The 15431-nt window shown below is 57.8% G+C and overlaps 1 protein-coding gene across 2 annotated transcripts in view; it reads left to right on the plus strand.

Annotated features, from left to right (window-relative positions):
* Positions 1 to 426: 426 nt before the first annotated feature.
* Positions 427 to 15431, plus strand: part of RARA (retinoic acid receptor alpha) — a 43587-nt gene continuing 28582 nt past the window's right edge. The window contains exon 1 of one of the 2 annotated variants that reach the window (XM_046676581.1): positions 427 to 495. The gene's annotated coding sequence lies outside the window, so the exon portion shown is untranslated. Of the gene's footprint in view, positions 496 to 9376; positions 9564 to 15431 lie in introns of those variants that run through there. The other variant, XM_046676579.1, reaches the window with a different exon arrangement.

Below are 15431 nucleotides of genomic sequence, written 5' to 3' on the forward strand. Positions count from 1 at the left end.
CACCCATCCAAAATGAACGCCCCCTTCCCCAAATTCTCAGTGGCTAGGTGGCTTAGCTGGAGTGATAGGGGAGGAGATCTTAACCCCATCTCAGCACCAAAGCCCAAATCCATCTGCTTGAGGCAGGCAGGAAGAAATGTCTTTTTTCTCCTGTCCCGTGTTATCCTATCCTCAGCTAGAGTCATCCATGTGCTGTGTATCTGAGACTGGGGACTGTTCCTGTCTCCAGCCTATGACTCAGATCCCTGTCTTTCTCCCAGTGAGCCTTTCTCTCCCATCAGTCCTCAGCTCTGCACCCGATGACCCAGTCAGGGCGGGTGGAAGAGGGCGGGGAGAGCCTACCGTTTGATGAGTGGGCTTTAGGACCCAACGGGAACCCGTGCCTCTTGCAGCAGCCTAACCTAGAAGCAGGGGGGAATCCTGAATCGAGCTGAGAGGGCTTCCCCGGATCTCCTGGGAACCCCATCGCCCCCATGCCAGCACTCACCTGAGCAGGTAGGACTACACACACCCCTTCCCAATTCCCTTTCGGCTGCCTTCTGCTGGGCCTCTCTGCTTCTGATCTGGTTATTTCCCTCTCGCCAGTTCAGGCTTTCCCCATCCCTCCTCCCCCACTGCTCACTGTAGTCCTGGGAGGTGGGAGCCTGGGAACAGTGGGGTATCTGAAAGCTCAGAGCCCCTGCATCCTCCAGCGTTTTTCCTGCACTTCCCCGGAGGCATTCCCTGTTCTCTGGCTAAGAATAGAAAGTGGGGGGAAGGTCTGTTCAGGCCCCACACCCTTGCACCCTCCTTTGCAGTATTGCCTAATACCCCTTCCCCCATGTCACCTCCACAGGAGAATTGGCAGTGCTGGGGTAACAGTGTACGGAGCAGGAGAGGGAGCTGAGCCCTTCTGGGGGGTTTCTCTCTTGCTGCCTCTCTGCCTCCCAGCCCCAAGAGCTCAGGACTTCACCTGCCACTCCTTACTCACCTTGTAGGGTAACTACTGTCCCTTTCCAGGCTCATCTGGCACTTGGGTGACCGATGGCTTTGCTGGAGGGTAGTGGAGGTTGTGAGCGGTTTTTGGTGACCTTTTCCTCTAGGGAAACTTCTTTCAGCTTAGAGCCCCCATCCCTGCCAACACCTCAGGGCCCATAGCAAAGTCCTCCACCCCTACCTGCACCCCTGCACCCCCCTGCTGTGTGTGTGTGTGTGTGTGTGTGTGTGTGTAGACCATATAGTTGTAAGCTCTATAAGCTTTGGATAGAGGTGGCTACATGCATTGAAGGGGAGAGATCCAGGAGTATGGCCAAGGCCGGAAGAGGCTCAGCCCAGATGGCTGGGGTTGGGGGTGTGGACCAGATCAAGGAGGACACCCAGCTGTGCCAGCTCCCTGGGCTCCTTGACTGTCAGAGCCTCAGCCTCGTGGTGTTACCCTGAAGCTTCTGCCCTCTTGCAGGCTCTCTGGGAGAGGGCTGAATGGCACCTACTGTTTACAGTGGCTTGTTTTCTCTCCAGAGGGGGGCTGACAGGCCCAGCTCTCTGAAGATCTAGGGCACCTCATTCTGGTTTGATGGGTTTGTAGGGGGGAGTGTGTGAGTAACTGTGTGTGTGAGTGTGTATATTGCCTCTGGGTGTAGCAGACTGCAGAAGGGAGTGATAGAAAAGACTGGTCACACTTTGGGGGAACCCCTCTAGCTCTCTGTAAGTTGGGGGTGGGTGCCATGTCCTTATCTGGTAACTCTGTCTAGGTGAGGGGTTGGTTTTGGAAGAAAGGATGGATAATGGAGTGACTTTAGACTTAATTCTGCTCTTGACTCAGAGAGAAAAGTAGAAATTCTGAGTGTGAGCAGTGGACTGAGAATCAGATGCCTAAATCTGAGACTCAGTCCTGTCATTTAACTATATGTATTTATACAGGTTTCTAAGCCGCAGTTTCTTCACTTGTAAAAATAGCCATCAGTAACAAGCCCAGCTTGCCTGATAGGGATACTCCCATAAAGACTCCGTAAGACAGTGTATCCTAAAGCCCAGTGCAAATGGTAGTTATGACTGGAGTGGTGGGGGGAGGGTTCCAGGATGGGATTCTCTTCCTAAATCTAGGTCAGTCTCTCTGCCTTCAGTTTCCTTCCCCCATCCTTGCCCATCTGGGGGATAGAGGAACCAGGCAGGGCTGTTGCCCCAGGGTTCTGCAGAATTCCCCTAGTGCCGGTTGTAACTGACGCCAGAGCGCCTGTGGTCAGAGAGGACAGATCGCTCTACCAGGCTGTTCTTCCTCTGGGGGCTCCACACCTTTTCCCCTGAGCCCTGTCTCCACCTTCCTTCTGCCTTTCCTGCTCAGCGTCCTTGTCCCTGTCTCTCCCCTGCCCACTGGCCTCCTTGTCCGGCTCACTGGGCAGGAGCCCTAATCGGATTCGACAGCTGAGATATGTGTGGCGGCTGAGAGCAGGCGGGAGGAAAGCCAGTGGGAGGATGGTAGGAGGGCTACCCTTGGCACTGCCCAGGCCTCCCAGTTACCACCTTGGGCTTGCCGACTCCCAGCGTGGCTTGGCCCTGGGGAAGGGGTGCCAGAGGAAGCTTAGGAATGAAGGGGCTGGGGTCTGAAGATTAGGGGAGAGGGAAACACACTCAGGACCCCAAGACCTCTTGGATATTTGGTGGCCTTAATGTCAGTATCTCTGACTCTGACAGGGAGGAGAGGACAGGAGGTAAGAGCCAGGCTGGCCCCATCCCTCCCATTCCCATGGCCCCACTTTCTTCTCTCTTGTTCAGAAATGTGTTCACTTTCCCCATCCAGCGCCTTTGGCCAGTTCCTCCTTATGGGTCACATCTGGGAGCTGCTGGGGGTACCATGTGTCTGCCTTACTCTGGGCTGTTTCCTCCCCTCCAAGGTATTTCTCTCACTCACTCTCTGGGCTGGGTGCCAGGACTCCTGGGTTTCCTGCCTACCTCATGGTGCAGAGCTGCCCTGCAGGCCTCCAGAAAGTCACTAAGCTGGTTTCCTTCCTCCTGTGTGAGGAGGGCCTTCTCCCAGGGCTGGGAGGTATCAGGAATCTCAGGTGGGATAGGGGTGGGTGCACTGTAGCCCCTGGCACCGTAGCACCCTGACTCCTCCCTCCTAGCCTCTGATTCAATTTGGGGGTAACACATTCCCAGCCTGGCAGGCATGGCCTGTTCTTGCCTCCAGCCTTCCATCTTTACATGTGGAAGCCAAGATGTTCTGTTATCCTTTTTAGCTTTTTTCCCATGGTATCGAGGGGTGGCTATCGAAACCCCTATGTCTGCACCCACACATTTTGGGGAACAGGGGATTAGCATAATTGAAGCTGGGGCACTATTTTGTCTTCCCTCCAGCTGGGCCAGGATGAAGGAAACCAGCACAAACTTCCCCACGCCAATTCTCTCTGCCCTCAAAAGACCAGTCAGTGGAGCCAGGCCCTGCCCTCACGGTGCCCACAATGTGGTTGGCACAGATTTGTCAGAAATTGGGAAGGTTTCCCTTTAGACCGCTTGCCTCCTCTCTCCTCCTCTTGCGGGGAAGGGACAGCTCTGTGACTGTAGGCACTTATGGGCAGGCCTCCCCCTAGGGAAGGGGTGTGGGATGCCCCCAAGATGGCCAAGTTGGCACTAGCCCCAGGCTGGAGTGCTGGACATAGTTCTGAGCTGGGAATTTGTGGAGGAGAGCAGGACATGGGCCTCCCTGCCCCCCTCATTTCCTGCTCTTTGGGCAGCTGTGGGCGAGAAAGGCTGCAGGGACTATTTTTAGTTGGTCTGTCCCCTGGCAGAAGGGACGTGCAGAAAAGCACGGGCAGGCAGAGGGGCTGGCCAAGGTGAGGGTAAGCAAGCAGGCAGGGTGTCTTGGGGACCCCTCAGGGCTCTGTCTGTCCAAGTGGACTTAGAACCACAAAGGGCTTGAGAAGTCACATAGACAATCCCTCTTCCTTACAGAGAGGGAAACCAAGGCCTAAAGAGGGGATGTGACTGGCCCTAAGGACTCAGCCAGTTGTTAGCTGCATTGGAATCCCCACCTAGGCCCTTTGCACCCTTCTTTCTTGTCAAGCTCCCTCACCACACATGATTGTGCGTCCCTCCCCTAGGGCAGCAAGGAGGACCTCAGCCAGGCACGTCTGGTCGGTTTTCCTCTCTGCTTGTTTGTGCGGAGTCTCCGGTAAACCCCAGCTTGGTGTGTTTATAAGTCTCCACTGTATGGAGAGAGCCTGTGTCCAGGCTGGAGGGAGGTGAGGGTTGGGGTTTGTTTAGGTGGCCTGTGGCCACTGGTGTGAATCGAGGTGCTGGGCGGCTTCCAACAGGCTCACAGGCTGGCGAGTAGTGAGGCTTGGAGACAACTTAGAGAAGGGGCATCCGGACTAACTCCATTTTAGAGATGCACAGATTTGCCCACAGACCCAGAATGAGTTAGGGACAGACTGAGGACTAAGGTTTGCAGACTCTCCAGAGCCCTTTGTGAGCCCCCATCCTGCCATGTGTAGGTCCTCGTGGTTGTTTGCCAATCTCCTCAACAAAGGAAGGGTGCAGGGCTGAAAAGTAGGGAGATTACTATGGGCTTCTAATAACAAGTCAGAAATGAGTTTTCCTCTGATGCCTTGATTGAGGTGCAGGTGGAGAAATTTCGGTGGAGAATTGTGGTCCCTCTGAATTTGGTCTTCTGTCTCAGCCTCATCCCCAGGGCCACCGTGTTGCACAGCTGCAGGAGGAGCCATTGCATAGACTCTAATGTGAATGGCGCCCCCTGGAGTTGTTCAGGGCCCTGCCTGTGTAGCCAAATGTGGTGCTTCTGTCCCCTACCTTCTTTCTTCAAATCAGCTTCAGATCCAGCTGGAAGGAGGTGTTCCAGAGGAGCCTTAATCCAACACCTACTCCTTGACCCTGCCTCCTGCTACTCAATATCTATTCCTCTGCTGCCCACCCCCTGCCCACCAAGCTGGTCTCAGTGGGCCACAAATTGTGGCGCAGGAGTCCCTCCCCCCCACACTCAGTTTCTCTGTCTCTGGGGGGCTGATTTATCATGTCCCCCCCTCCATCAGACCTGCTGCAGTGTGTGAGAAATCAATAGTGCAAATGGATTGAGGTTGTTCAGCCTGTGGACTCCCCTTGGGCCCTATCAACTCTCCTGGGACTTGGGGAGTTATTCAGTCCCCTTACAGCTCCAACATACACGGAGATAGACACACTTAGTGGTTGTAGCCAGAGCACTGAGAACTGGAATTATTCTTTCTGTCCATCTCTGTCTCGATCTCTCTCATTCTCTCTCCCCCTCATATACCGGGCTGGTCTTAGCATGACAAATACTCTTAAACATTTATTTCCTAGCTTGGGTGGAGTGGTGGTGGAGGGGCATAAAGGGCAGGAGGCTGCCAGCCAGAGGTGGGAGGAAAGCAGGTAAGGGAGACTGTGCCCAAGGAGGAGGACTAGCTGGGGAAGGGATTGGGTGACGGCCCACCCCATCGGCCTCTGGTAACTCAATCCTTGTACCCCACCCTCCCGATTCCTCTCCTGCTCAACAACTTCAGCAGCTGCTGGCAGAAGTGTGTATGAGTGTGTGTGTGTGTGTGTGTGTGTGTATGTGGGGGGGTGGTGAGAGGGGCTGTGGGGGCAGGAGGTGCTGCCAGGACATGTTAAAGGAGACTCACAGCCTGGGTACAACTTGGGTGGCAGGAGGAGGTGGGGCTGGTGGGAGAGGGGGTGGTGAGTGACAGGCAGGGGGCAGGCTGCAAGGGAGCAGGGCAGCCCAGGGGTCTCACAAAACTTGTCTGCACTGGAGCAGCACCTGGTGTGGTGGGAGTGGGCAGTGGTGAGGGGGCAGGGGCAGATACAACCATGGCTCACCCCAGGATGCCTGTTCTTCACCAGGGGGTGTATGTAACTATGGAGGGCACAGCCTGCCCCTGTCCCCAATCCCTGGGGTGTGCCTGCTGGGCATCACAGTCTCGGTGACTAAGTCACTTCTGTCCTGGGGCTGGCAAAGTGCCAGGCTCAGCTCTTCTCGGTAGGTGAGTCACTGCCCTGGCATCTCCCCCGGATGCAGCTGAGTCACCCGGCTGTGCCTGCTGGGCAGGTGGGCATCATGCTTAGGGTAGGGTTGGGGGATATGTGTGTAGCCCACAGTACCTTCTCTGATCTTTCTCTGGCATGTGTTGGCCCCACCCATAAACCTGCAGAGCCAGGCAAGGATGGTGTTTCGCTCAATTGCTCTGTTAGGGGGTGAAGGAAGAGGCAGCAGGGTACTGTGTAGAAATATGTTTGATTCCGAGTAAATGGGGGGAGGCGTTGTTGAGGAGCCTGTGGGTTTGAGTCTTAGCTCTGCCACTGACAAGCTGTATGACCTTGGGCAAGGAAATTTCCTTTTTGAGCCTCAGCTTCCTCATCTATGCAATGGACATAGGAGCCCTGCCCCAGATTACCCTTCGGTACTTTGAGAGTCAAATGGGGGTGGGGCCATGAGGGTGCTTGTGGGAGGAGCTCCTTTGGGGATGAGCTGGGAGGCTGTGGAGAAGAGAAGTCAGTTGGGGCTGGTTCTGTTCCAGCAGACATCTCCCACCCCACCCACATCCAGGTGGTCTTGGAGGGGCAATGCTTCCCATCCTCTCTTCAGATTACCAATGATGCTATTCTTCAGGAGTTCCTGGCAGGCTCTGAGAGGGAGGCTTTGTTTTGCTGGAAGTGTGGGCCCTCCTGGGGTGTCTCAGAGCTATTTTGTATCTCCTTTGACTGCTGGGGGCTGTCACTGGCAATGCACCTGTCAGGGTTCTCTTGGTTTTCATCTTGTTTGGAGAGGGATCACTGTCTTGGGAAACCAGCAGCTCAGGCTCCTCCCCAAGCACATCTACTTCTGTGTGCAGGAGGGGAAGGGTAAGCCCCAAGAAGTGTCTTTCCTAAAGAGTGAGGAGCCCCTGGGCCTGTGGCTTTTCCCCCTCTGCTAGTCCTCTGCTGCTTCCTGCACTCTTCTCAACCTCCTGCACGAGGGTCCTTGGAGGATGGGGGATGGGAGCCCTGTTGCAGGCCCAGCACAGCTGCAGTTCAGCTGCTGCTGCAGATTGAAGACTCCTAGCCTCCCACCTGGGGACCTCTCCTGCCTCCTGGAGTCAAGCCTGGGTAGGGCTAGACATTGGACATGCAGTACTGGGTGCCCTTGGCAGGGAGGGAGTACCCTAAAGGTGTGCAGGCTGTGTACTTATACACATGGGTGCCAGTCTTGTATGCATGAGTGACTGACCCCCTGTGGGGAGCAGGTTTGTGGGTGCATGAATTTCTTCCCTCATCTGCACATGGGCCTACTGCTGTGTCTGTTTAGGAGTGTGCCCCACCCTCTGCTTCATGCCCTTGTGCTAGCACAGATGCCTGTCTTGTATGTGCTTGTTCCATGTGCCCATGGATGTGCATACATCCTGGGCGTGCATGTGGGGGCATACACATGTGTGCTCTGAATGTGCACATGGCTATGCATGTATGGGTTTTCTGGGAGTGCATTTGCATACCTGACTCTCAATGTGCACGAGTGTATCTGACCCCACGTGCTGGCAGGTGTATGCGAAGGCCACCCTTGGTGGGAGGAAGCGTACCTACGTTTATGCACACTTGCATTTTTGTGTCCATGATCCTTCCCCTCTGGCCTCAGCTGGAAGGAAGACTGGTAGAATCTAGGCCAGGAGAAGCCTGTGCAGGCTGGGGGTGGCTGGTGCTGGGTCCCATCTCAGGCTGGTCCCTCCCTAGGGCGCCGTCCCCAGCTGCTGCCTAGGCTCAAGCTGGAAGGCCTTTGCGGTGGGGGTGCTGGAGGGGAAGGGGTTAAGCGTCGGCGTCCACATCTGGGAGCCATTGGCGCATTCCTGCCCGCTGAGCGCATGTTTGCGGATGGATCTGGACGGGACGGGGCGGGAGGGGCTGGGCGGGCGGTTCGCACCGGCAGACGGAAATCCAGACGGGAGCGGGAGACAGCCCAGCCCAGCAGGCGGGAAGGGGCCTTGGTAACCGCTGCTTGGCGCTGCCCAGGCACCTTTCCCCTGCGCCTGACCTCAGGGCAGAGCGTCCCCACCGGGCCTGTCCTACCATACCAAGGCTAGGGGGCTAAAGCTGGAGAGAGACAATCAGATACCTCAATTCTAGACCCGGCTTTGTAACCACTGCGACCGTGGACAAAACCCAGTGTCCGCTCCCGGTCTGTGTACACTCCTCGTCTCTGGTTCCTCGTCTGTAAAGCGGGGTCGTCGGACCGGTGGGTTTGAGAGCTCTGCCAGCCGGATCAAGCTGAGTCTCCTCACTGGGATGGAGGCCTGGGAGTGTGGCACTTCCCTTTCCAGTGGGAAGTCCTGTGGGGGCACTTGTGGCCACTTCTCTGACGGGAACGGGGAGGGGAGGTTGTTCTTTAGTGATTCCGCTTTTGCCCCACCCCCACTCCAGTAGACTGCTGGAGGTGGGGACACGATCCTCCCAAACGGAGCAGCAGGCTGGGGGGCTTGGAGAGGGGCTCGTGACTGTGTTGGGGATTGGGGTCTCTGCAGATGGAGAGTGATTCAGATCTGCCCCACTGGAACAAGAACGCAAGCTTTCCAGGTTCCTCCAGCCTGGGCCAGGAGGGAGAAGCTTGAGTCTGAGAGTCCTCTAGCATGGAGGGGTGCTCCTGGGCGCCCCCTACTTGGCTCTTGGAAGATCCAAGAGCCGCTGCCCTTTTGGTGGAAGGGTGCTTGTGGGGCGCTGAAGGGTTTGGTTGGGCCAGAGTTCTTGTGACCCAGTCGAGATGGAGAGGTGTTTGGGGGAAGAGGAGAGGAGGTGTACTTGCGGGAGGTCTACTCTTGCCCTCCTCTTTTGCAGATAAGAAAATTAAGATTGAGAAAAAGGAAGCGACTTATTCAAGGTCACACAGCTCTCGGCTCCAACCGGTCCCTGGAGCAAGATTATAATTATGGGAATCAGGGGCTTGACAGCTAGGGCCGTCCGTAGTCACCGTGTTCACTTCCATACTATGCCGCCGCCTCTCTTGGTTTAGGTGTGAGGGCTGTGTGTGTGATCCATGCCCCCGTGAGTGTGGGTGTGTGTGGTTGGGGGGAAGGGAGTGTGATGCCACACACTGCAGTCCTTTCTTCACCGAGCCCTCTTGCCATTCTTTCCGCATATCTTCACCCGCTCCTGGCTCTGAATCTCTTCTTTTGGGGCAGAGGGAGGGATTCTCCTAGATTCCCACGGTCCTGCCTTCCGTTAGGCGCGGCACCTTTAAGACTCGCCCTTCCCTGGGTCTATAAGGGCGGGGGGGCGGGGGGCGTGATCCTGTGGGCCCGCCCCTGGATGGTGATTGGTTGTTGGGCGGACGGAGGCGGGCCTGAGGGAGAGGGCCTCCCCACTGCTCGGTACCCTCCGCCCCCCTAGTCTGGGGCTCCGGGTAAAGTTTCAGCCTCCGCACGTGACTCGCCATGGCCGCTGCCTTCGCCCCGCGCCCCTGAGCCGCGGCCCCCCGGACTGCTCCTCTCCCGGGACCCCGCACCTCTGACGGCGAGCGCAGAGGTTAGGCGCAGGGTTAGGGCAGACGCCGTGCCCGCGGGCGCCCCGGACGGATTGCGTCCCCCCACTTCGAGGTAACCTCTCTCCCGGGGATTTTGGAGACCCCCCTGGCTCCCGCAGGCAACGGAGCCCCGTGGCCTGCTGTTGAGGGGAGCGGCGGGCGGGGACCAGGTGCCAGACGGGTTCCGACGGGAACCTGGGGATTCCTGGGCTTCCCAATCCGCCGCCGCCGTGCCCAGGGTGGGGGTGCCCCGTCTATGTGTCTGTCTGCTCCCGTGTCTTCGCGCGCAGCCGTGAGGCGTCTGGGGCGGTCTGCCGCGCGTGTCCCCGGTGCCCGAGCTGTAGCAGAACCGCCGCTGGGAACCCCTGTTCTCTGTCTTTTCTCTTCAAAACCAAGCAAAACAAAAAGACTTTCAAACCTGTTTGGGGAGAGATCGGATGCCCAACGGACTAGCCCCCTCCTTCTTTCTCTCCTGTTATCTGAGACGCCCTGTGGTTTGGGGAGAATCAGCCCGCGGGCCCACCCCCATCAGAGGCAGTCGGCTGGGGGGCGGGGCCCGCTCAGCTGGTGTCCCCCGTGGAGTGAGGGGAGCCGTCAGAATTGGGTGCGGGAGCCAGTGCAGTAGGGGGAGGGATGTCTCTGGGTTTGGTGCTACCATGGGGTTGTGGAAGGTTTTTGGGCTGAGGGGAGGACGGAATAGACTGGTCGTCGTCTTTGCTCTGATGAGGGTGTCTAGGACCTGGTGCCACCCACGAGGCGCAAAAGCTGCTAGCCAGATGTGTATGTTCAGGGGAGTGTTGGATAATTGGCTTGGCTATGTCCCCTCTCTGGGCACTGCCCTATTGTCAGGCTGCTCCGTGGGAAGGGGGATAGGCCCCCAGTGTACTAGGCTGGGGATGAGGACCAACTCCTGTGGAGATCAAACAAGAAAAGCCTCCAACCTTAGAGGCTTCTCCATGATCCATCCTGTCTTGGATAGGATGCCCAATGTGCTGGCATGGACGAGTACCCTTGGCCCCTGCCTGGTGCAGGCTCCCTCTTCAGTAACCAGATTGTCCTTTGCCTGCTGGCTGTCTGCACATGTGTGTGTGTACACGTTCAGAGGGACTTGCTCCCTAGAACACTCCCCCACCTCCCCACCCCGTGCGGCTTGCCCCCAACCCTCACTTCTGCTGCTGACCACCATCCCTCCTCCAGTTTCCTGGTTAGGAGATTCAGAGATGTCTCTTGTCCTCTTCCCTGGCTGCAGTCATCATAGGGCAGGGTTGTTCTGGAGAAGTGGTTCAGTAAGGATATCAGGTCCTGCTAGGAAACTGGGGCTCAAGCCCCAAACTCTCCACCAGGGCCTTGTGCTTGATGGGGCAGCTGGGCCAGGGAAGCCCCAGGGTGGAGTAGGGTGGCTTGGAGGCTTGGGGTTTCCCCTGTGAGGGGGGAGGTGGGGATGAGTCTGGAGGAAGGAACAAGGGAAAGAGTATTTGGAGCTGGAGGAAGAAGGAGGGTGGTTGCGGAGTCAGGGAGTTTGTGGCTGTGAAGGGTGTTGGTGTATTGGGAGGGGCTAGGACATCACTTCTGCCTGGGAGTCTGGACCATGTCCATCTTGGGACAGAGCCGTCACTAGGGTCAGACTCAAATAGGCCCTTGGGAGCTGAGGATGTTGGATTTGGAAGGACTTTGAGGGTGTGAGTGAGTGTGGATGAGGTGGTCGCTGTCGGGGTTTCCCCATCAGACTGGTGAGGGCAGTGCACAAGCAGTGGCAGATCTGAGAAGACTCTGGGCTTGGAATAGCTTAATCCTGCCCACCCCCTATAGCCTCTAAATCTCTGTCCCTTCAGTCTGACCTTAAATGCCCCTGCTTCCACTCTGGGACACCTCTCTGATCCCCCTCCTACTCCCAACCATGTGGCAGCCTGGCAGGAAGCTAGCTGTGGGCAGCCCCATCTTGATCACCCCCGTGCCTCCCCCGCTGGGCACAGTCACCCACTTGTGCCATGACGTGGTTCCTGCCACCCTGTCTAGCGTGGGGGAGAGGACGTTGTCTGAGTAGCCCTTCAGGTCCATTTTTGGGGTATTGACCCAGACCCCAGTTAATTAGCACCACTTCCCTTAAATCATTTGGTCTTGGAAGCTGGCTCTGCCCTCTGAGACCTTTCCCGCCTGCTCAGACTCTAGAGTCTTAGGTGGAGTCATCCTTAGAACTGTGTGACATGAGGGTGAGGCCTGCCCCAAAATGTAAACCTCAATGCCCGGTTCCCTGTCCTCTGGGCGGCATGGGCAGGGCAGGGCAGGACTTACTCTGGGCTGGACGGCTGAGTGTGTTTGGGCCTCTGTGGGGTCTATTTAGGAGCACTGTCTGGGATCTGGGGTGATGGGCATCTGGGGAAGGTAATCCTATCCCTGTGACAAATAAACGGGGTACTCCCCACTTGCCCAGCACCTCCCACCCCTGTCCCTTTCTGGTGGTGGTGGTTTTGGGAGTGTGGGAAGCTGTCAGGGCCCTTGGCAAGATGACGAGGGTTGTCTTGACTTACTGGGTTTTGGGAAAGGAGTGTGGCAACTGATACCCCCAGCTCCCAGGGCTTTGGCTGCACGTCTTCTCTGACGCCTGCTGTCTTTCCTCCCTCTGTTCCCGTCCTCACCCTCTGGCTGCTGTCTGGAGCCCACCCGGTTTGTAGGGGGATGCAGGGTGGGGGTGAGGGCCAGGATCTCTGTGTGTGTTCAGGGAGTGTTCTGGGGATTGGCAGGATTGGCTGAGGGTGTCTGGGCGGGCATGCGGGGACCAGGCCCAGAGTGTGAGAATGTGTCAGCGTCGGTGTGTCTGTCCCCAGTCTGGCTCGGGTGTGGGTGTCTCCTGCTTCGTCTGGATTTTGCCTCCCGCTCCAGTCTCCGCCCCCCACCAGCTGGGACCGCCCGCTTGCTCTCCCTCTCTCTCCGCAACTGGAGCCTCCCTTGCCTGTTCCTGGAATTTGGAGAGGAGGAGGAGGAAGAGGCAGGCAGACAGACCTCCCACACTCTAGCCCTCCCGCCTGGCATCATGGGGAAATGAAATAGGTGCAGTGGAACTAAGGTTTCCCTGCCTTCCCCAGACCCTCCAATACACATTGTAGTGTCCAGGGGGCCAGGTCTTACACCCCCCCACCCCCCACCTGGCTTCGATGCCTCCTCCTCCAACCCAGCATCGTGTCCACCAGGGCCCCTGCTGGGACCTCCAGGCACCACTCTCAGCCTGGGGAGTGGGTGGGGGATTAGACTGCTGCCAGCCTGGCCAGCACCTGTTGCCAGCCCCCAGCCCTGTAACTGGAGCTGGCCTGGGAGGGGGCTGCAAAATGACAGGTGGAATTTCTGCAACCAGGCAACCCCCTCACCCACTGGATATGCCTTTCTCTTCCTTCTGCGAAACAAGGAAAGCCTGCCCCCCTCCAACTGTCAACCTGATCTCATGGATGATGCCCCTGTCCTGCCTCTGGGGGTAGAGGCGAGGAGATGATGGGCAAGGGGATGAATTTATTGCTCTTTGCCCAGTGACCCCCCCCAACCCCCATCACTGGTTGCAGAGCTGGGCTGCCCTTGTTCAAGTTTTCTGAGCTCTGCTGCTCTGGCAGGGCTGGGGGACGTGGGGGTGTGTGGCTGGGGGTGGTTCTCTGTTAATGTTTTAATTGCATAAAAACTGGGAGCTCAGCTCCGGGCCAGTGGGGAGTCTGGGTCTGGCTGGCCGCCCGGTTTGGGCTAAATATAGTCTGGGACATCTGCAGAGAAGGGGAGGGGGATGGAGGGAGGTTCCATTCCCCCCACCTCCAGCCAAGGTGCCCTCATCTAGGCGGGCACCTTGGAGCAGGGAGGGGGATTCCTCTGCATAAAAGGCGGGGGAGAGGCAGCGGAGGCTGTGCACAGTTGCGACCTCGCCTGCCTGGAGGCGGTAGACGCCTGAGATGAACCCGGAGGCTCAAGACAGGGCTGGAGTGGGGCACGCCAGGGCTGGATCCAATGGCTCTGCTCCCCTCCCCCCAGGGCTGTCCGAGGTCAGGCAGTCTCGGTGTGTCACTGCGCCTGGTGGTGTGTCACCGTGACCCACTCGCTGTGTGCCTGTGTGTACACACCTACCTTGGAGTGGCTCCCTCGGGCCCCTACCCCAGAGCTTCTGTCCCCTGGGTCCTACCGCAGGTCCCCAGCCCTCCTTCCTTCAGTCCCTCACCCCCAGTGAAACCTTCAGCCCAGGAATCGAGACTTGAGAAGGGGAAGCTGCGGTGGGGAGTTCTCTGATCTCCAGTCACGGCAGGAAGTGGAGGGGAGGGTGACCAACGAGGAGACTGTGAGTGGCAGGCAGGGAGGGAGGGTTGTCAACCCTGCCACCAACTGTGCACACTGCGCTGGGGAGTGGCCACCCTCCCAGCCCCCCTTCCCTCCAGCTCAAAGTGAGGGAAACTTAGGGGGACAGCTGATTCCCCAGGGGCTGCTAACAATCTTCATCACCCCCCCAACGCTGAAAAAAATGTCTTCCTGTCACGTGGCTGTCACTTCCTGTCCCACTGTGGTTCCCGGGATGTTTGTTGTTGGTTGCCTTGGAGATAGCCACCGTGGGCACTACCCTGGTTCTTGTGGGGAGGGAGCTGCTCCTCCCCCCAGGCCCACAGTTGGGGGGGGTCTTGGGGGGCCTGTCTAGGGGGCCGTTTCAGGCTGAGTGTGTGTGGTCTCCGATGCCCCAGATCCCCCAGGGCCCCCCAGACTTCTGTCTGTGGGAAGGAGTCACAGCCACCTACGCAGACCCAGCATTGGGGAGACTGTGACCGCGTCTGGCTGTGCTTGACTGTGGCCGACTGTGTGAGTCTGATTGATTGTGCAGACCCTGTCCCCTCTGGCCTGGGTCCTGCTGCCTCGTGAAGATGCCGGTGCCTGGAACCTCTGCTCTCTAGTTCCTTTTACTTTTTGAGCCTTCTCCCATCCTGTGTTCTCATGGAAACTACCTTCCCCAGGGCATTTCTGTGGCTTCTTGGGATCCAGGCTGGAGTAGGGAGGGGCTTGGGACAGGATCCCCAGTTGTGTATGTTTTTGGGGGTGGGAGGGTCGTGGTCTGCAGAGTGTCCTTTCCCATACACACACAGCCTGCAGCAGCTTCTCCTTGATCCCGCAGGCCTGTACTTTAAGGGGCAGGCCATAGGACTTTGTGACCCATTTTGCCCACCCCCTTGTGGGCTTCCCTGTTCAGCTGAGGATGGAGAGGGGAAGAGATTGCCCCTAGTTCTAGCCCCAACTGAATAGGCGGGTATGGAGTAGGAAATTCCTGGGGGGTCGAGGGATGAGGGAGTATGGGGCAGGGCACAGTCTGACTCAGGCCTGGTCTGGGGTCAGAGCCAAAAGGATATCCTGAGGCAGCAGGGGGGCCATTCCCGGCTTCCCTGCAGCCTGGGTCCCCAGGGAGAGATGCTGGGAGGGGGCTGGTAGCACTGTGACCTGCAGACAGTCTGTCTGCCCTAGGATTTAGAATCTGGCAGTCTCAGGGTTGGGGCAGAGCTGAGGGGATGGGGGGATTGCTGTAGACACACACACACACACACACATACACACACACACACACACACACACACACACTCGCTTGCTCTGTGCTCTGACCCCCCCATTGTGAGGGACTTGTGCTTCCTGCACTGCATGGGGGAGGGGGAGACAGTGGTGAGGGGGCAGCTGCCAAGGTGAGGGTGGGGAAAGCCCCGTGCCAGGCTGGGTATGAGGACGGTGGTTTCCAGGCTGGGGGGTCCCCTTTTGTCTGTGCCCCTTTGGTCCCCCACAAGGACAGAGCTGCCTTTGTATGGTCCACACACTCCTGTGGTCTGGCTGTGGCCTGGGCAGGCTCATCTCTTCCTCTTCCTGTTTTCTTCCTTCCCCGTGGGTTGCTCCCTCTCCTTGCGGCCTGGGCTGCCCCCTGCCCTTTCACCTACTCTCTGCTTGAAAG

This window comes from Equus quagga, chromosome 11 (genome assembly GCF_021613505.1).
Source record: "Equus quagga isolate Etosha38 chromosome 11, UCLA_HA_Equagga_1.0, whole genome shotgun sequence".
NCBI classification, from domain to species: Eukaryota; Metazoa; Chordata; class Mammalia; order Perissodactyla; family Equidae; genus Equus; species Equus quagga.